Source organism: Chrysemys picta, chromosome 1 (assembly GCF_011386835.1).
Source record: "Chrysemys picta bellii isolate R12L10 chromosome 1, ASM1138683v2, whole genome shotgun sequence".
NCBI lineage: Eukaryota > Metazoa > Chordata > Testudines > Emydidae > Chrysemys > Chrysemys picta.
This window is the reverse complement of record NC_088791.1, coordinates 171,851,917-171,874,534: the sequence shown is the minus strand read 5'-3', so window position 1 is coordinate 171,874,534 and position 22,618 is coordinate 171,851,917. Positions and strand designations below refer to the sequence as shown.

At 41.6% G+C, this 22,618-nt stretch overlaps 1 long non-coding RNA gene across 1 annotated transcript in view; it reads right to left on the bottom strand.

Annotated features, from left to right (window-relative positions):
* Positions 1–22,407, bottom strand: part of LOC122172689 (uncharacterized) — a 59,919-nt gene extending 37,512 nt beyond the window's left edge. The window contains exon 1 of the long non-coding RNA XR_010594311.1: positions 21,811–22,407. This is a non-coding gene — a long non-coding RNA (uncharacterized LOC122172689). The remainder of the gene's footprint in view (positions 1–21,810) is intronic.
* Between the last annotated feature and the right edge of the window lie 211 nt (positions 22,408–22,618).

The following is a 22,618-nucleotide window of genomic DNA, read 5'->3' as shown; positions in this document are numbered from 1 at the left end:
TCATCTGCTTTTATGTACTGATTACAGCTAAACAGTGAACAAAATGTTTGAGATTTGGCCTCGTGGACTACTGGATTCATACATAACTCACTCTGAAAATTCTTAATGCACCATTTCTATTGAGTTCAACAGGATTTGGCTCAAGTCCTTAATCTAAATGTTTGAGCTGATCTTAACTTCTTTTTTAAGGGCTCCAACTCCATTCCCTGCACATCCTTTACTTTTAGCATAGATATTTTATAACAACAAACCACATTCAGTATTGCAGGAAGTTTGCTAGAGTACAAAAGGAAAAATTTGGGAAAAGATATCAACTATTTCCATTGATATACTATATAACAGTAATCTCATAGGAACTACAATGTGTTATGCTATTAGACTTGCAATTCGCTGCATTTGGAAGGATATTTTTTTAAAGAATAAATATAAAAACATCATGCTGTAAGTAAAATCCAATGGAATTAAGCATATTGCACTGATGATGGAAATTCAGTTACTGCATTTAATTTTCTCAACAATTGTAAGTGAACAAAATGCATATTGTAATGTTAGGTACATGACACTTGCATGTTGCTATGCCTATATACTTACAGAGTATTCAATGTGTACTTAGTGGCGCTTAAGAAATGTCATGTACAATTCTTATAAACATTCTTACAGGGTTCCCATTTGCACTTCATCTTTCAGTAAAGTCTTGTCAGAAAAATGTCTGATGAATATTATTGAAAAAAATAAAATTTCAATTTTAGTTATCTGTTGGACATTACTGAATTGTCTATTCTTTTAATACATTTTCTGATGCTTGCCAATTTGGCAGTGAAATTGACTTAGGTAGCTGTTCAGACACACTGTTCACAGACCTGTTTGGTTTTTTTTCCTTTTTTAAGCAGAGAACAACTGAATTTACTATACTATACATCAAAATAGCATTGCTGATATTACAGAACAATTCTTTTAAGAAAGACTCAGTGACACACTAGTATTGTACACATTATCAATCAGGACAAAAAAATCCCATAATTGTGTATAACCTTTTATAGTCTATATACCATGAATAGAGTCATCGTGGATTCTTGGAGTCATCGTGGATAATTCTCAGAAGACGTCTACGCAGTGTGCAGAGGTGGTCAAAAAACCAAACAGGATGGTAGGAATCATTAAAAGGGGGATAGAGAATAAGAGGGAGAATATATTATTGCCCTTATATAAATCAATGGTACACCCACATCTTGAATACTGAGTACAGATGTGGTCTCCTCATCTCAAAAAAGATATACTGACACTAGAAAAGGTTCAGAGAAGGGCAACTAAAATGATTAGGGGTTTGGAACGGGTCCCATATGAGGAGAGATTAAAGAGGCTAGGACTTTTCAGCTTGGAAAAGAGGAGACTAGGGGGGGATATGATAGAGGTATATAAAATCATGAGTGATGTGAAGAAAGTAGATAAGGAAAAGTTATTTACTTATTCCCATAATACTAGAACTAGGGGTCACCAAATGAAATTAAGGTTTAAAACAAATAAAAGGAAGTTCTTCACACAGCACACAATCAACTTGTGGAACTCTTTACCTGAGGCAGTTATGAAGGCCAGGACTATAACAGCGTTTAAAAGAGAACTGGATAAACTCTTGGAGGTTAAGTCCATTAATGGCTATTAGCCAGGATGGGTAAAGAATGGTGTCCCTAGCCTCTGTCAGAGGGTGGAGGTGGATGGCAGGAGAGAGATCACTTGATCATTACCTGTTAGGTTCACTCCCTCTGGGGCACCTGGCATTGGCCACTGTTGGTAGTTAGGATACTGGGCTAGATGGAGCTTTGGTCTGACCCGGTACGGCCGTTCTTATGTTCTTATGAATTATCCAGATCCTTTTCACTAAACACAGAAGGAGAATAACTTTTGGATATTATCCTCCCACTAGGTGATATTCATCCCTGGTTAGAGGTCCAGCAGAAAGTGCATGCAACATTTAAGAAGCATATGAGGCTTCAAAAATAGCCTTTTGTAGGATTTAAGTGGTGTATAGGCCTTGTGCTGGCCCTCTGCAAAAAAGTGATAGGACTCATGCGAGGCCCTCCACACCACATATACCCAAAACTGGAAGAATACAGGGCAGGGAAGCCAAATAGGAGTCTCCACGGTGTCCCAGCATATTGGTCAGCAATGCAGCCAGGCCAGAGGAGAGACCACAGGATCCATATTTATGGAAGGCACAAGTCACAGCTCCAGAGAGGGGACACAGATAACATTGTGCCCTCTTCACTCAGGAAATCTCTGTGCCATTAAACATCCCCTGATGACAGAATCCATCCATGACTCTGCTGGCCAAACCCCAGCACAGATTGCAGCTGCAAATTCCACTGAAGTCAATGGTCATTTCATCTGAGTAAGATGAAACTCATAACATTGTGGTGCAGTATATATAATTGCTGCATTGACAAATTGGTATTTATAGGAATGTTGGGTCTTTTTTTTTTCTGCCCAAAGTTGTATTTTGGAGTTAATTGGGTGTTTAAACCATCATCTACTGTAGTTCATTTTTTAAGAATTTAAGAACAGAAACCAGCCATACTAGGTCAGACCAAAGGTCCATCTAGCCCAGTATCCTGTTTACGGACAGTGACCAATGCCAGGTGCCCCAGGGGGAATGAACAGAACAGGCAATCATCAAGTGATCCATTCCTTGTCGCTCATTCCCAGCTTCTGGCAAACAGAATTCTGACTTATTTTACTATTTCTGTTTATAAAACAAAACTAACTTACCTTAAGTCATGGGAAATATGCAAATACGATATAAAACTAGAATAAACCAATCATTGCATGGTATTCCAAGTGACATTATGGCCATATATGCCCAAAAGTAATGACCAAAATATGAGCTGAAAATCTATAGTGTAGATTGGATATTGGAATATTATGCAACACAACAATATTTCACAAATTGCATTGTTTTTCTACTTCTGTCTTCCATACAATAATTCTTATATCACTCTGTATTTTTCCATTCATGATTTATGAACCCAAAGTTGCCCATAGCATAACTCCAGACAGTCTTTTCTTAAAATATAAAATATAACCTGTACACTGAGCAACTAAACCTGGAAATTTGCCATCAATGTTTGCTGTCAAACAAAGAGCCCTTAATTCTAACTCCTCATATTTTGTATACATATGTTAGAAAACAAACAAAAAAACCTCTGCATGGTTAGGAAGCAGTACAACATATGTAATTAAGTAGAACTTAAATTACATTTTGTGAAAACGTATTTACTGTTAAAGTTCTTATTTTTCATTTACTTTGTACAACTATTTTTTTCTTGACTCATGTATAGTCTTCTTCATGGGATTTATTATGTTGGAGGTCTTGAGAAATGTGGGGACCCAGAAGCCAGTGAAATTAAGTAAGATTTCAGTGTGTCACAACATTTATATGTCATGTTACACTGCTCTGCCATCCATATCTGCACGTACCTCTAGAATGTGTCCCAAGAAAATCAGTCACAATTCAAAAAGTCTTACACAGGTGCTTGAAGTTATATTCCTGGGGGAATTCTGCACCTAAAAAATTCTGTGCACAATATTTTAAAATTCTGCAAATCTTATTTGTCAAAATAACACAATACAATCACGCCAGTTACAATTATTTTGTTAACTTATTTCAAAATACCTGTCAGCAAGAATGTCTGTAACAATACAGACAACAAAAAAAGATTCAGGAAATATTTTTTTGACAAATAGATTCCTTACTAGGTATGTTAATACAGACCTTTGAGGAGTAATTCATTTAAACTATATAGACTCATAGACTCATAGACTTTAAGGTCAGAAGGGACCAGTATGATCATCTAGTCTGACCTCCCGCATGATGCAGAAATGTATTTCCCACACCCCTCAGAAGCAGGGCAAAGGCTTAGGGGAGTCAAGGGTAACAGAGGAGCTGAGGGCAAGGGAAGTAATTGCTGGGCAGGAACCTGGAGGGTTGTTGGGTATGGGTGGGAAAAGTATGGAACAGGTTTTCTTTGGGGGGGGGGGAAAGGATTGTTAGGGAGTTGGGGTACCTCCCCCATTCACACCCGGGCTGATCCCTAGCCTCTCCCATTCAGTCAGGCACATCTGTCCCTGTCCCAGTGTGACTCTGCGTCCCCCTCCCCCATCCTCATGTGTCCCTGCCCACACCCATTCAGCCCCTGGCTCAATGCTGTCACCCCAATTGCTCCTGTACCCCCCACCCAGTCTCTCCCCCCCCACTAGCCCTTCTAAACCTCAGTCTATGTGACCCCCTAGAAGCCCCGTATGCCCCATGCTGTCCATCCCCCCATATCCCATGCTTCATCACCTGGCCCTGCAGGCAAGGTGCTGTGAAGAAAACAGCCTCTCCTCCTGCCTCTCTGTGGCTGGTTGCTCTGGGCCTGAGCCTGCTGCCCTCTCTTCTGGTGCCACAGCAGCCCCTGGTGGGCGAAAAATGTACCTGAAGAGCCTCTTTGGCAAAATCTATTTTCTGCAGGGAAGAGGGGAAAAAAATCTGAGCGTGCTCAGTGGTGCAGAAGTCCCCCAGGAGAAAAGTTATGCAAGAGTGGAAGTCTTTGCAGGATTAGGGCCTTAATTTCTATCTTGGAGGACCTTCAAGAATGGGCTCTGAACTTTTCAGTGATGGTTACTTTACAGTACCTTTTATTTTTACTGCACAAATACTTAAACTTTACGAAAGATCATGTGCCTTTTGCTTTTGTTGCAATAGGCCTTTCCTCTACTGAGAAATGGTTCTTCTTCCAGAGGATTTTTTGAAAGATGGTACCAGTTATCTTTTCTTAGTGCACAGACTAGCCTTTTTTAGAAAAGACTGCAAAGCTTTACAGATTCCATATTTTCTGTTTGTAACAAGTATCAATAATTTTCCTGTACTGCCAAAACAAAGTGTCCTGGCTCTTGTTCAAATGAGCTGAAATTACATCTGTATGGCCTCAAAGGGACAAATGATGCCAGCATAGACAGAACTTTGTAGGTCTCAGGACTAGATGTGTCCAGTTTGGACTCAGACATGTAGTATAAGATTCTACATTTTTTCCCTCTGTTTACTCCTAAGATGCTTGGAAGACCTACCAATGGTAAACATTGCCAGAATTCAAAGGCTTCCAGTGAGAGTAACAGCTGGGAGTTGTTTTCGTGGTAACACAGCCAAGCACGCTCATTCCCGTAACTTCTCTAAAATGTACATTTTTAGCTGTAGGTCAATCAAAGGTGGCAGAACCCATATCTCCCCCTCTTCAACAATCCCTACTGAAGTTGTCTTTAATTATCTTCCAGGCTAGCTCTCTGTACCATTGGACCAATTTTGACAGAAAATTATTAAAAAGGGCTATTGCCTTAATTTTATTAAAAATCCTCCTCCCTTAGTCTCTCCTGATACTTTGCAAATGGTCCCACAAGTACAAATGTTGAGGAAATCCAAAGCCTTGAGCCAAAACATTGGCTGCTTAATCTAGAGGAACGTATAGCAGAGTATTAGAAAGTAAAGAGTTTTTATTACCATTAACTTTTAGTGCTGGAATAATTTTCATAGTGATTGTTAACAATTCTATCATTACTCACCATGAGAAATGAGACTATTTTCACATCAGCATGCAGAGATTCAGAAAGTCAGTTGATGGAAAAGGATTACCCAGAAATACTCTCAGGTAGTGAAAGATAGTCCTTAACCTTCAAGGTCTCTTGACCTTCTGTATGCCTTTCACTATGTTGGCAATGCCCTGAATGCTACCTATCCAGGGCAGCCTCCAAGACCAGTAAGCAGAGAGGATAAGTAGCTTGATACAAGAGTTTCAGACTGTAGTGAAACCTGGATCTGAATCTCCTTTGGAGCTGGCTAGTTACAGTCTCATCTCCCAGATGAATTGGCGTAAAGAAGGAACAAAGAACAATCTCACATGCATATTCTTTTACTAGAAGTAAGGGCTATTTCTCAGTCTCTCATCTCTCTTCTACCAGTCTCTCAGGGTAAAAGTTCCTACCATCAGCACCATAAGAAAGACCTTTGCAACCAAATTGGAATTCCTGATGAATGGTGGATAATGGTTACACTACATGCTTTGACATTATTCTCTTAAACATAGTGAGAAAAGAAAATAGCTAAGGGATGTGCTGAGATTGCTCAGGAGGAACATTGTAAATGATCTCCTAATTTTAAAAGAATGCATATAATATTTGCCCCCTCAGTCCATTCCATTAGTGGGCATATTCATCTCCTATATACAGAGAAAGAAAATGTCACCTTGAGAGAAGAAAGGCAGTTGGTTTAAAAAAAAAAAGCTGAAAAGCTTCTACTAGTTCTAGCTAATTTGCTCCTATCTGTCTTCCTTATCTTCCCCTAAATTGAAGGCATTTTGGATGGCTTCTATGTATTAAAAGTTTTTATGCTCACCTCAGTTAATCATACAAATGACCAGTGCAGTAGCTGCAACACATAGAGAACAACTGAGGAGGCTAGGAATTTTGGTGCTATCATCTGCGACAGGAGGATGGAAGGAACTGGATACTAAAGAATGCAGATGGAGAAAAGGCAGACTGGCTGCCTATGGCCCTGTGAGACCTGAGCCAGATTTTTTAAAGGTAGTTAGGCATCTAACGATGAAGATAGGTGTCAATTGAGATCTTTAGACGCACCTAGGTGCTTCTGAAAATTCCACTAGGCACCTATCTGCGTCTTTAGAGAGGGAAGGTCCTCTCATGGATCGGTAACTGATTAAAAGATAGGAAATAAAGCACAGGATAGGAATATTAGAATATCGGATGTTAGAATTGGAAAAGTAGTAGAGAAGGACAACAAAAATGATTAGGGGTATGGAACAACTTTTATAGGAGGAGTGATTACAAAAATTGGGACTGTTCAGCTTAGAAAAGAGATGACTAATAGGGGATGTGATAGAGGTCTTTACAATCATCAGTGGTGTGGAGAAAGTGACTAGGGACATGTTATTTACCCTTTCACATAATACAAGAACTGGGGGGGGGGTCACCTGATGAAATTAATAGACAGTAGGTTTAAAATAATCATAAGGAAGCGCTTCTGCACACAATGCACAGTCCACCTGTTGAACTTGTTGCTAGGAGATGTGGTGAAGGACAAAAGTATAACAGGGTCAAAAAGAATTAGATAAGTTCATGGAGGATAGGTCCATCAATGAGATGGTCAAGGATGCAACCCCATGCTCTGGGCGTTCCTAAACCTCTGACTGCCAGAAGCTGGGACTGGCCAAGGAGATGTATCACTAGATAATTGCCCTTTGTTCATTCCCTTTGAAGCATCTGGCACCGGCCACTGTCAGAAGACAGATTACTGGGCTAGATGGGCCATTGGTTTGACCCAGCATGGCCATTAAGTGACTGCACAGGAGCATAGGCCTAACACACTTCCAGGCAGCTCACTGGTTAAGATAGGACTAAAGCAATACTCATGACTGTCATGCTTCCTAATTCCAAAATAAATTCCTAGCCAGCTCACATCTCCCTGGGGCCAGACTACTGCATAGAAATCAAGGGCAAGTGTGTAGAAGAGATCCTAGGAAAATTAATGTCTCATCTTTAATTAGAGATCATTAAATGATCCATCTCTTCCACAGCTGTCCATCACTCCATTTGCTGTGGGCCAATATCAAAACCAGTAAGAATTGTGCATCTGTAAGTGGTCCAGGTAATGTACAGCCACAAAGGCAGTAGGTCTCTACCATATTTGCACATATGAAACAGATAGTTTCTACAAATGCGGAAGGAGAACCAGTTCATTTAGCCTCTGATTGTGCATTAGGAAGCACTGGCTGGGGCCTTAGGAGGAAAGCAAAAATATGAAGAACACAACAAACGGCTGCTTTTTAACAGTTGTTAAAAGTGCCCGTGTTTGTACTGGATGTGGACTTGGGCCAAATCCTGCCCTCAGTGTTAATCTGGAGTCACTCTGGATATACATTGACATAAATGAGGGTGGCATTTAGCCTTCTTTAATGGTTGCCATATTCAGGCACATAAATGAAAAGATAACTTATAAACCCTTTTCTAAGTAGCACTGTGCTAAGCTGCCCTGATAGGGGAAAACAACAATATGCAAAACATCCAGTAAGGGCAGGGTATTCTACAAATGTCCATTATGGGATTTCCTGTACATTCCTCTGAAGCATGGGGTAGTTGGTCACTGTCAGAGACTGGATTCTAGCATACACAGACTACTGGTCTGAGCTGGTATGAAATGAAGTGGAGCTGAGTCCAAAAAGAATGAGGGGAAAAAATTACATTAACTGGTGAGGGTGGAAACGAATACAGACTAACTTGGCTACCACTCTGAAACCTGTCTCCTAACACAGATGCCTATGAGGTCAATACACACACTGGACTCCAACTGAACTTAACTCTGTAAAGTCCAAAATACATGGGCACCTGTGGCTAGGTTCTGAATCTCTCTAGTTAAGTTAAAAAGGACTGTAGAACATTGTAAGGGCTATAACCCTTGCTTTAGTGCATAAATCCACCCCAATGCCTGTGGATCGGACAAAATTGTCCACATGACCAAGTTATTCCACAATTGTCCATTGTGAGATTTCTCATACATTCAGCTGAAACTTCTGGTACTTGGTCACTGTCAGAGACAGGATACTGGCCTAGATGGACCATCAGTCTGAACTGTCTATTCTGTTCTAGTATAGGTTCTTATACCATGCTCATAACTGGAGTATCTGAGTACCTTTTGGTAGTGCATTATGCAATGTGACTAACAGCTGTCCCATTTTCTTCAAGTGATGGTCCCTCTAAGGATTCCAGACATGAGTGCACATGCGTGCCATGTGCTGGAGCCACAACTGTTTGTATTAGTGTCCATTGACCCACACGTGCATTATCCATGTGTTGTGTTTGAGGCTATAAGAGACTGTGTGCTTGATGCACTCCAGTTCCCTCTTACTGTCACATGGCAGCATCAGAACCTCCGTTCCTCGGTGCTCTTAGCTTCCTAAGAGAACTCATCCGTTCCTACTTATTGTAGATAGTTTTCTCATGCTTTAGTTGTATATAGTTGGCTTTGCTATGTTTTTAGTTAGTTAGGCTTTCCCATTGGACTTTTTCCCCTGGTGGGGAGATTTCTCCTGCCAACCCTCCTGGGGATTATGTCCCAGCAAGCTGGCTTCAAAAGCTGCATTTTGTGCCCGGGCTCCTTTTCTGTGAGTGATGAGCACTAATGTTGTCTCGCCTGCTGCTCCATCTGCTGCTCATTCCCACCTTGGACTCGGGTAGCTAGAGAACTTCACCTCCGCAAGTATCTTATGGAGGAGGCAATGAGCACATGTGGACACAGGACCAGTGGATCTGCCAGAGTGGCACCCATCTTCAATGGTGAGCACCCCCCCATCTTCCTCCTGTGCACCAATGCCCCTGGTACTCCCACAACTGCAGAAGCCCCGCCATGAACATAGGCATAAGGGCAGCTCCCTGATGGGGTCTGTCCCTAAACACAGCGCTGCCTCCCTGAGACAAACCAGGTCGGGTAAGAAGACGTGTTGACCCAGCTGCTCCAGCTCCCAAGAAGCCCCAGACAGAGCATAAGACGAAACACTGCTGCAAACACCACCTTCAGTCACAGTTACCGGTCCACTGTCTTCTCCACTGCCACTGGACCCCTCCACTCTGCTGCGCCAAGTTACGGACAACGCTGAGGTCCACAATTGAGCTGATTCTGCCATATGCTGGGTCCCCTCGTAGCTCTGGTCCCTCAGAGACCTCGCTGCTTCCTTCTCCAGTGGGTGAACCTCTCCTGCTCCCAGATTGAAGCACTGATCTGATCTGCCTCACACTGATGGGGTCTGAGTGGTTTTCCAAGCCAGACCCCTCATTCTCACCTGTACGCTTTTACAGTCCTGATCCTCAGCACCAACTGCACTATCCACCCACATATGACCCTTCTGCCAAACTGTGGTTCCGCTACCCCCAGGCCTGCCAATGCCTAGAGACTCATCTGCTTGGCCCTTTTAGCCTCACTGAACCCCTAACTAGGACCACGGGGTACTGCCGATGCCACCTTCCCGACCGTCCCCTGCCTGCACCGCTTCCCCCCTCTGTTTAATGATGAAATGGAGGAAGTCACCATACCACAGGTACCACCAGTCCTAACTGGACCCTCATCATCCCCGGACAAAGCAATTATTCCATCTTCTCTTCCCACTCTGGATGACCATAGCCAGTATCATGACCTGCTTTGCATGGCTGCAGCTCTCAACCTCATGGTGGAAGAAGTCCAGGACCTGCAAAACCACCTCCTGAATATTCTGCAACCCCCTAGGCCTTCCTGGACTTCCCTCCATATTCACAGGGACATCCTTCAACCAGCTCAGTTGGTCTGGCGCACACCAACCTCCTGTGCCCATACTCCAAAGTGCACTGAGCGATGACGCTTCACCCCATCTAAGGGTTTGGACTTTCTGTTTACCCACTTGCCTCCCAACTTGCTCCTGGTCCATGCAGGAACCGAACGTGCTCAGCAGCAGCACCTCAAGGCCACCCCGCCAGAGCAGGTGGCAAAGAAACTGGACTTTTTGGGGAGAAAGGTCTATTCATCCATGGGACTTCAGTTCCATATTGCCAGTTATGAGGCTTTCCTGTCATACTCAAATCTTGCAGTTTCAGGCCTTTTTCCCACTGGAGAAACAGCAGGATTTCCAGGTACTACTGGACAAGGGAAAACTGATCACCAAGGTGATCCTCAAAGCAATGGTCAATGCTGTACACATCATCCTGCTCCCTAGCTACTGGCGTGGTGCTCCGTCGAGACTCTTGGCTCCAATCCTCTGGCTTGCTTAAAGAGGTCCAGACCACTCTCAAGGACTGTCCCTTTGACAATCAAAAACTTCTTAGCAACACAACAGATGATTCTTCCCACTCTCTCAAGGATTCCTGTGCCACTCTGCAGTCACTTGGTATTTAGACCCTGGCTCTGACCCGCAGGCAGCAGAGGTCATGTTTTCGCCCCCGTCACCGTGCCACCTACCAATCCAACTTTCAACATCTGCCTTTGTCCTGGCTTCCCTCACATAGTTGACAAATCCATCCAAAGTCTTGGTCAGCACCCTGTTCACCCTTCTCACTCCCCACACCATTCTCACCATGGACGCCTCCCTCACTGGGTATGGCTCTCATTTGGATGGTCATACAGCCCAGGGCATCAAAACACCGAGAGAAGCGAGGATGTACATCAACATCCTGGAATTACGAGCAGCCCACCTTGCCTGTCAGGCATTCCTCTCCCCTCAGATCATCACAGCACATTCAACTGTTATCCAACAACATGACTGAAGCAAGCAAAGCAGTGCACAATCCCCTACACACTTCTCCCTGGTGACATGGGTGATGTCTGGAATCCATATAGGGATCACCGCTTGAAGAAGAAGATATGTTACTTACTTTAACGGGAGGTTCTTTGAGATTGTGAGCCCTATTTGGATTCCAATACCCGCCCTCCATCCCCTTTGCTGAGGACTACCTTGCTTGCTAGTAAGAGGGATACTGGCATGGCATCGCCCCGCACAGCCTCTTATAGCCTCGGATGCAACACGCGGACGACACACAACACACATGTGTATCAACGGACACTACTACAAACAGTTCCAGCCCCGGTGCATGGTGCACATGAGCACCCACTGCTGGAATCCAAATAGGGACCATACATCTCGAAGAACCTCCAGGTACAGTAAGTAACCTCCTCATCTTTGTTATCTCATTCTCTCACCAGGGAGAAGTGTGTAGTGGATTGTGCTGGGTTTTTTTTGTTTTTCGTTGTTGTTGTTTTTTTAAATCACACACAGCTACATGTTTATGATTGAGAAGGCCTGGTCAAAAAATGGACCTTGCACCTCAGTCAGAAAGTGGTGAGGTCTGTTAGGGTGCTCAGTTCTTGTAGGAATTAATTCTACAGTCCTGAGCCAGCCCCAAGAAAGGTTTGTCTCTTACACAGATTAGCTTTACCCTTATTGTAGAAAGTTCCATTGTGCCATAGAAGTGAAATTGTCAACCACAGTCTTCATCCCAAAGCTTCCTCACTCTCAAGCTTTATATGATCTTTTAGATATCTTGGGGCCAGGCCCTGAAGTGCCTTGAAAATATCAGAACTTGAATTTGATTAATAATTCTATAGAAAGCCAATGCAGAGAGCAGAGAAGTTTGCAGTGCTCGTGGTAGTCTCTGTTGCTGAGGAGAGGCACTGCAGATTTTAGTTTCCCAAATGCTAGAGGTTTTACGCCCAGACATATCATAATACCTTAATCCAGTCAAGAGGCTATGAAGGTGTGAATAACTGAGGCCAGGATATCATCCGCCAGGCTTGGACAGAGTCTTCTAGTCAATCAAAAATGGTAGAAAGCATTACTTGCAGATGCTGCTATGTGAGAACTTAGTGTCAATGAGAAATACAAGAGTACTCCTAAACTACAGACTGAATTGACCAGTTGTGGGTGAATATCTCCTACCAAAGGAGACCGTACTATCACTGTAAACTCTTCAAAATGCTCTCTTCTACCCACCAGCATCACCTGCTTTGCTCAGGTTCATTCCACTGTTCTTTATTTGTGACCTGATCTCTTTCAAACACTGGGCCACCTTGGCGGTAGTGGAATGGTGTATGTGGTGAAGCATAGCTAGAGCTGTATATCATGGATGGAGGGCAGACTATATGATCACAGTGGTACCTTCTGGCCTTAAAATCTGTGAATCTAGAAATCCTCTGCACATTGCTGGTGTTAAGTACATGGTATCTGACCAGTTCACCTAGTGGCTGCATATAGTTGTAGAATATGACTGGAGAGAAAACTGATTTTTGTCAGACTCCACCACTGAGGGGGTCTAGTAGTGGAAGTGCAGTTTCCCATCACTGCTCATTAGTGTGTCACTCCAAGCAGGACTCAAACCATTTTAGTGCATTACCCTAGAATGGCAATTCCTAAGTGGTACATGAAATCCTATCCTCAAACTCTAAGTGTTTTCTTGAGTAGAAGGGATGTATGTCATTAACCGTAAGCATGTTGTTATAAAGAGTTTCACTGATACATGGTAAACTCCTCCTTTTATAGTGCCTAAGAGTGAAAGATTTCTGTTCTCGTTTCATATCTCAGTGTATCAAAAGATCATGGCGTCTTATCCTGATTCTCCATGAAATTAGCAGGGGGCTTTAAAGGTTCTGTTTAGGTTGTCACTGCTGCTTGAAATGTTCTAATATCTTTTAATCACTACCAATTTTATCATCAGCTGGATTGACAAACGAAACAGAGATTCTTTATTAGGCCTCATTCTTCCCACTCTCCCCACAATAGATATCTTCGATTTCCTTCCAAGGCTTTCTACTCTTGTGTCCATGATTTCATTTCTCTTACAGTCTCTTTGAGTAAATCATTCTCTTTGTTCTTTCATGTTCATTTTACACTCATCTACCTGACACCGACTACCCATCTAAGGTGATGAGACTGTAGGTTTAGTCCCCTGATTAGTAATGTTGGATGAAAGCTGTCACCAGAAAGTAAGGTACGGGCTAGAGTACATCACAGATGTTTTCACGATCTGCATAGGAGCCCCTACTAAAAGAGAGATTTTGTTTTTTGTTTATATCGTTGAACACTACACAACCAAGGACCAAATTCACCCAGGGTAGACAGGGAAATGTAATTTATTGCTTGTTCCCTGAGCCAGCTAATCCTTCCCCTCCCACCACTAACCCCTTACTCCCACCCTAGGTCGAGAAAAAAAGGTGTTAGGCAAAAGCCAGCCAAGCTCTGGGCTGCATGAAGTGGCAAATACATTGCCTTGATCGCAGGGAGATAAAAATGACACTATAGTTACCATTAATGTAGAGAGTAAAGAAATACATTTTTCTGCAGAGAAGGAAAAATAAGAGATAGAAAACTATGAGACATGGGGGGAAGGCAAGGAGTGAAAGAAACAACAAAATAAAGAAGATAGTGGAACGAGGGGAACAATGTTAAAAATCAATCTCACCGGTCTCAATGCCTGGTGGTGTTCACAAATTCAGACAGTGGGAGGTAGCTGAAAATTCAGGGAAGGAAAAAAAGCATTGTGGGTGTGGGGAGGAAATGAAATACAGAATGCAGAGGACAGGCAGAATGATGAAAAGGAGTCCAGAAGAGAAGAAAGCGCCAGCTCTTGGGTTTAGTATTTGAAACCAATTTCTCATTCTTCAAACTGACAGTGGCTGGGAATCCTGCAGATGCTGTGCATCCAGATCCTGATAGGAAGGGAGATAAATTCTCATTCAAAAACAGGCCTGCCAACTGATTACAGAGTAGCATCAATAGGTTCTGAAGGAAGGAGTCCATAAGAGCAGCTCTACAACATAAATCTTGCAGCAGATGGTAAAGCGGGAAAAGATTTATGTCAATGCTGAGGGTTCTACAAGAATGTAGATGATACCCAGGAAGAAGAGAGAACCCTTGCTTCCAACTAATGGCAAGTGAGAGAGACTCAGTAAGGGATTCTGCATTTTTTGTCACTCGATAGTCGCACTTAATGACAAGTTTGCTACAGTGAATAAAAAACTGTGGCTTTTTGACAATGGCATAAACATTCATACTTCTTTACTAACTAAATTGAACTGGTCCTTTGACAGACTCAAGAGATGAAGCTTGGAAATCTCACACTCAGACACTCAAGCAGGAATTCCCTGTGCAGAAACACCTCCTCTGTAATGAGAGTTAGACACCTGAACTCAACATAATTAACTAATGGAAATGAGTGGAGATCACAGAAAGGATTTCATGTACCACACAGTTTTTGTACAAGCCATGAAAATTCCTCATGGATGGTAATAAAGCAGTCACTGGAAGTCAGGATCACTACGTATAATATTTTCAAAAAGGGAAGGCTCCACATGCCTTTTAAATACACCTTACTACCACTGCATGAGACTAATTGTTATTTTATTCAGTTTTTACAGAGCACTTATAAGTTTTTTTCATCCAGAATAAAAAGTGCAAAGACAATGCTGAATCAGAGACTCTGACCCGGATTCTCCTATCACATATACCAGTTTTTAAACTAGTGTAACTCCATTCTCACTAGTGTACGTCATAGGAGAATCCCTGCTCTGAGTTTGAATTTTCTCTTTGTAGATCTTATATTCCCATTCATCATTTCACTGATGAACTACACTTTATGTCCCTTTTGGACAAGAAAGGAGGAAACATTTGATTTGGAGGGGAGTATCTTCTATTTTGAATTAATACTGCTGTCAAAGTTTGCATCGGGTGATGCAAACTTGGAGGAATCTAAGTTCTCATGAAAACTGCCAAGAAGGTTTGAAGATCCCAAATGTCATGGACACTTCTCCTCATCTAATATGGACTCCAAAGAATCAAGTCTAATAAGCATCCCAACTCAGTGACATTTTCTGATTTCCAGTGCTACCTAATTTCCATGACAACTGGAAAATGGGTGTGTTGGGAAGGTAAGGCGGTTGTCATCATTTCCTGTTAGTGGAATATTGAATGTATTTTACAGCGAAGGGCTGGGTCAGGGAATAGACACTTTCTGTGGGAAAATCAGTGAGAAACTTCAAACTTTTCACTGTGCCCAAGTTTTTCACTGTGCCCATGCCTCCACCAGCAGATAAGGAAGAGTGAATCACTTCTGTGGGGCAGATTGCAGGAGAGTTCGACAGATGTGGGAGGGAAAGACCATGAGTTGGCATTTATGAAGGAAGGGGAGTAGGGAGGAAGGTTAGGATAAATCCCTTAGAGTGAGGAGTACAAAGAACAGGAAAGTCTTGTATGATTGTTTGAGAATTAAGTAGCTGAAGGGGGAAACTGCATGAGTATATATGCCTTCAGTAACTGTACTGAGGGTTAAGAAATGCAAATAATACTTTTATAGAGAACATGGAGTCTGACATCCTGTGACTAAACTGCATCCCTCCCTATTTTCCCATTCAACTGACTGCTGTAATGCTGGATTTGTTGTGAAGAATTAAATCCATCTCAGATGGCATCGATGTACTGCCAGAAAGCAGAAAACCCTGGTGTGATGAGATTGATCTGACCAGCTGCTTGGTGGAGAATTATAGCAATGCTTTCCCACTGGATCACCAGTATTTACACTGAAGGTAGAAATTTCTCTATATGACTCCTGTGGAAAAGGCCCTATAACCAAAACGTACCAGTTAGTAATTTTAAAGCCTTTATTACTGAAATCATCTCAGAGCCTGTGGGGGGTTTTGTTTTGTTTTGTTTAATATGATGTGCACTGGGAACACTATTCTGTTGGGACTGTTTTGATTTTCAATATGTATGCCAAGCTTTGGGAGAAGGGAAGTTTTAAAATGGCCTGGAAAATGTTTTTTTTTTTTTTTTTTTTTAAGGAAAGTAATTTTTGGAAAGTGTTTGGGCTCCTTAGCACTTATCGAAATCCTTGGGTAATGAACCATAGCCATGTATACACATAGACACTACCACTGTGAAATACCCTCACAGAGGGAACTTCGGCTCCTTTGAATAAGGCCAGGGTTCATTACACTTGCCTAGACAACCACATTGCCTAGTGTTAACCAAAAACTAGCCACACGGATTGAGATTTTCAAGGTAGCCTAGGGGATATAGACACATATCTTCCATTAACTTCAAAAAATGTGTCCAAATCCCCAAGACTGCTTGGGGCCACAATTCTATGTCTCAATTTTTAAAAAGTGCTTTGAGTGAGAGCAGATGATTGGGAGTCAAGACTCCTGGGTTATATGCCTAGCACTGCCATTGACTTCTCTGAGTTAGCATAAGTCACTGGTCTGCCTCAGTCTCAGTTTCCATACGTAAAAGGAGGATAACAATTTATGCACTTTTGTAAAATACTTTAAGACCCTCTGATGAAAACTAGTCTGTAAATACTATTATTAGTATTACTTCTACTACTTTGTATGACAGAGTGTGAGGTTCTGTGGCAATTTCTGATATACCGAGAAGCTGACTTCAGCAGGAAGTTAACATCAAAAACCATATTTATAGTATAAATGTGGAGTTACACCTCCCAGTTTGGAAATGCACAGGTATTGGACACAAATACTAAAAAAGAATACACACCCAAACTTCATGAATCTCATGCTCTAATACAAAATATTAACAGCTACCTCAGCAATGTTAAGGCAGAATAATTTTGTGAATAAATGGGATGTGTGATGGTCAGATGTGTCAATATGTTGACACAAGGTCACTTGTTTAAGAGGTTGCTATTAAGGTTTTCCATTACAGCATGAGTTTCAAGAAATTGATGTATGTATTGCCTTTTGGTATCTGTTGCAGATGGAAGTCAATGTCTTGAGGAGTGCTGTAGTGTGTTATTGATAGCACTGTATGTAATGTGAAAATGTCAAGGATTGCTGCAGATTTTTCCCTGAACTTCTTATTTTTATGTTTTTAAGGTACTGAATGGGTGGCATGGGCCCTGATGCACCCTCATTGTCCAACCAAGCAAAATGTATGCTTAAGCTAACACGCGCTCTGATAACTGGTTCACTAATGATCGCGTGGAATCTGGGTGCAGACTCTATGAAATCCTGTACATATTTCAGTTCCTCCCAATTTCTAGCCTTAGAGACTTCTTGTTTTATTCAGAAGGAGTAAAATATTTTTTCTCTCTTTCTGCCTGAGTTCCTGAGGTGGACTAAACAAGTATTATTAGATAAAACAGAGGCATAACAATACATCCTTATTAGAAGTACTGCTGAGATGAAAATCTAGCATCAACATTTCCATTAGTCCCTTAGCCTTTCACGCTGATGCTGGGGTTTGTATTGATAGTTCAAAAGATTGCAAATGCAAAGTTTACAGAACTGCCTGACAGTGATATATTTGCCAGTAGCAAATCAGTCCAAGTGAGCTGTAAAATCTGCACCGACAAATGTAATTCTTAGCAGGTTTTGAACCATCTCCTTCAGGCTATGATTAATTTCATTAGATACCCTTAAACTTAAAAAATGAGTAGTAAGGTAGCCTGTCAATCACAATAACTAATTTCAGAAATGCTTGAAGTTACAGTACACAAACCCCATATTAAGTACTCTTCCCTTATTGTACACATGATTCTCCTTACACTTATACCAGAGTGATTCTACCACGCTTCTGAATTAAACCAGTGTAAGTTAGAGAAGAATCACGCACCATATATTTAAATGGATAAAGATTCCATGTAAGGATCAGATAGTGAAAGCACATTTATATAGTTACTCTTATATATTTCCAAAGTAAATAACTGACAAGATCTCTATCCAAAATGGAGGCTTCATAATAATATATTAGAACCAACCAATTCCCAAGTAATCTAAAGAACTGCTTTACAATGAAATATATTTCCAGTTCCAAAAAATGTATAAATATATTGTTTGTAGTGAAATTACAACACATAGTTAGCATGCAAGAGTGGTACAGAGCAGTGTATATATGTCATAAATTCAAAGACATAACAATAACTTATGTTAACTAGTCTAAATTGTTAGTGTCAAGTTATGAACCAAATCTATAAATTATCAGAAAGATGAATCTCAAGTGTAAGCAACATTCCGACCCTAATTATCTAATGTAAAAACATCACTAAAATTGCCCAGTTGGCTAATTGGAATGTGACTTCAGACAATCTGTGACCACTAACAGACTCTCCTCAAATACACCAGGAAATCTTTCCATTGTGGCCATACAGCTCCCAAATAATAGCATTCTAATAACAAATAATAACATTCTAAAGAGGAAAGGTAAGTTACAGGTCCAGAAAACACTATTATTTTCCTCTCATGATGCAATCGAGAGTCATAGATTTGGATATTTATATACATCCATACACACATCTAGATGTTAGATTGCTCAATTCAGCAGCGGCGAGTGAAGATGCATTCATTTACCTATACCATTGGCTAATGTTCTAGACCTCTATTATTGACCGCAGATAATGTAAACAATGGACCCTTTATAAGTCATCACTAATTGAGAAAAAATGAATGGTGGTTCACTCCAAGCTCCACCCATATCCTACACTATGCTGGAATCCTACTACATGAATTGTTTCCCCTCTCCTTGCCCCACTCTCAGTCCCCTATCCGCGTTGCCTTCCGACTATCTCTATACAGTATCTTTAGCTACCATTACACTTCTTCCCTGACAAACGGGCCTTTGTCCGAGTCCCAGCCCTCTGCATATTGGCACTCCCTACCTCAGAGACATGCAGATGGGACTGTGCAGCGATGCAGTATGCTTGGATATGTATATGGTTCTCCTCAGTGTAGTTGCCGGATCTCCTCACACATTAATGGATTCATATTCACAAGAGCCCTATGATACAGGGAAGTATCACTGTCATTTCACAGATGGGAAATCAAAGCACAAATTAAGTGACTTGTCCAAGGTCACAAAATGAGCCTGTGGCAGAACTAAGAACTGATCCTTGAAGTCCTGAGTCCCAGTTCAGTGCCGTACCGCCCCCCCCGGACCAAAAAAAGCATTATTTCTTGGCAACAGTTGGTCCTATTGGTGAAAAGCTCAGTGTTTCAGGCCATAATTTCTTCTCTTGAAGAAAGCACAACAGTATTCTGAAAAATGGAGTTTTTACAGCCTCGGCTGAGATAGCTACAATTTTGAATTTGGCATCAGTAGATTTGGGTTACCACTAATGCTAACATCAGCCCAGGGACTGGCTCCTGGGAGGGGTATACATTATATAAACATGTATATCCTGCTTTAAGCCTTTCTCATCACATGACATAGCCTTCTCTCATGGCAATAAAAAGTAACACGATTCTTTTAATGTCTCTGTGTGAATATAGCGCACATGGAAAATCAGAGCTTGCACAAGTGCCTGGAGCACAGGATTTCCACCACAGCTCTTCAAATACATCTCACCCCAATTCTGCAACAACCCCAGCTGCTCCCAACCTGAACATCTTAAATAGAGTCTGTCAAGCATGGTTTCAATGTGCCAAATTTTACAGAGGTTTGGTGATCTGAACTAAAGATTAAAGTGAGTCACTGCCAAACTGTTTTCTCTCATGAGCCATACAAGCGTAAAACACTGGTCTTGAAATGAAACTTTTTTGTATGCATCTAGTCTAATGGTTTACTCTCAGTTCGCCCCAACTCAGTTAGTAATAGCCTCAAATAATATTGGTGAAAAATAGCTGAAAAAAGTTTTTGATTGTAAAAAGATAATTGATTTTTGGGTTGTTTGAGGGAACTTCACAGAACCAAGAGCAAATTAAATGAGGTAATGGACATGTTTGTAATTTCACTTTTAAGGCTCACATTATCCTTGCCTCTCTCTGGTTTCCAGTTTGTCGATAAGTGAAGAGCTTCAATTTCCAAATCTGTCATAGAACCTTTACAAAACAAAATGCTGATAGAAAATACCTGTTTTTAAATGTCTGTTTGGAAATATTGGCAACCAAGTGTCCATACATCTTTAACCTTAGCGGGAAGAGAAACATCATGTATTGCCAGGAAAATGAAGAGGAGGAAAGAGATGCACCGAAAGTTAAATTAATCTAAAATTACAACAACGAAACTGTTTATAGAGATGTTTTGAATCCTAGGAAAAAATAGACTTCATCTGATGTGTTAATTAAGGCCCCCATGCTCCCCACTGCTACATGGCCCGGAGGAAAAGGGTGTGAGTGAACAGAATAGGTGCTAGAGAGTCCATGGTTCCCACCCCAGCTTCACTTTACAGCTGCCAGTAACTGCTTCATTTGTACTCCATAGTACCCATAGAGAAAAAGGGCATGTGACTAAGGAAGAATGGGAAACATGCTTCCATGAATAATACTCTCAAACTGAAAAACAGTGTCAATAATACTGGGTAAGATGTTTGATTTGTTGCGTCCCTGAGCGACAGCATCTAACCTTCTGCCTCATGGGGACCTAACCAGAAGAGACACATGTGCACAGGTAGCAGTAGAGCAGTCAATGGCAATGTAGAAAGCAGGCCAGCTAGACTGCCTGCGCTGAAAGGACTGCAGAGTTAGGGCCATAGGGTCCACATGACCTGAAATGTTGAGGATTTTTTCAGCTGGTAATCCTACCGAACCTCTACTAACACTGCACAGGCCATAGCCCTGCTACAGTCAAGACACTGGATACAATGGATCTTCCCTGGTGAGTCCTCAACTTCCACCACTGCTTACGCAGAAAGGGAAGGCAATGGGCCTAAGAAACAATCTAGCCAGTCAACTGGAATTTTGAATGGCCAGGTGAGATAAGGGCAAGGGTGTAAAAAATAACTGGCATGTATAACTCAGTGAGAGGAAGGTTTATATTGTAGGTAACACAGTGTGAATTTGGCAAATAACATATACACAAAATGAACAGAAACTATATGTATATATGAAACTACATGTATACACTATATGTATATGTGTACCACTGCTCTCTACTGGCTGCAACATAAGACCTGCTCAAGGATGTGAAACTTTAGTGAAGTGTTTTTCAACTTGTGGGTTGTTGTAACCGCAGCAGGGGGTGGGGAGGAAGGCGGGAGGGACGGGGGGGGGGAAGGAGGGGGTTTGTCAAGAAAGGCAGCTGGGGACAAGGAGGTCATTAGGCATTAAACATTTTATTGTAATCTAAAATAAAAATAATCTCTCTCTCTCCCTGCCCACCGCACACCTTTATCCTCCAAGTTCAAGTATTCTCTGTCTACCTCTTGAATCATATACACAAATAAATTATATAGGGTTATATTAATATATTTTTTATTCTTATTTTATAGTAAGTGTAAGGAGATCATGAAAATTTCAAATATGGGCTGGCCTACCTGAAAAGGTTGAAGAACACAGCCCTAGCGAATGGCCCACAGAGACATCATAGTTCTAGGACATCTATGAAGTGAATCTGTGGTTTGCAGGCCTAAAAAAAAAGAGAGAGCACCTTTCTACTAATAATAAAGATAATAATAATACTTAACATTTTATAGAACATTACATGGTTAAAGCACTATATACCCATTAACTAATTAATCCTCAACCCCCTTTGTGAGATGGGTGGTTAAGTATTATCCTCTGCATTTTACAGAGGGGGAAACTGAGGCAGAAAGGCAGAATGACTTTCCCAAGCTCTCATAGTGGTGGAGCTGGTATTAGAAATTAGGATGTTCCAATTCCCAACTGTGACATAGCCAGGGTACAATCCAGGCCAATGATTAGTTGTGTCACCCCTACCCTCTAACCCAGGGTGCCCTTTACCCTCCTTTGCTGCTGTAACCTTCAGTCTGGACTGCTCACAAACAGCCTCTAGCATGCAAGTCACTCCCAGCTATGTCTGTATGTGTGCTGTAGCCAGCCAGACACACCTTGGCTATGATAAGCCTGGGCTATACTGCAGGATGACCACCACACCCCCAGTCCTAGATTGCCCCCCAGAAATGCATGTCCTGTACTGCCCAGCCCTCTCCCGGACAACACAAGCTAATATAAAATCCATCATGACATTAAAAGAAATTATGTGCACACATCTTGTTACCCAAATGGAGTTTTGCAGACGCTTTGATTCAAACATACTGTATTTGATAAAACAAAAAACAAGTTTAATAACCACAAAGAGAGAGATTTTATTTGAGTCAAGTA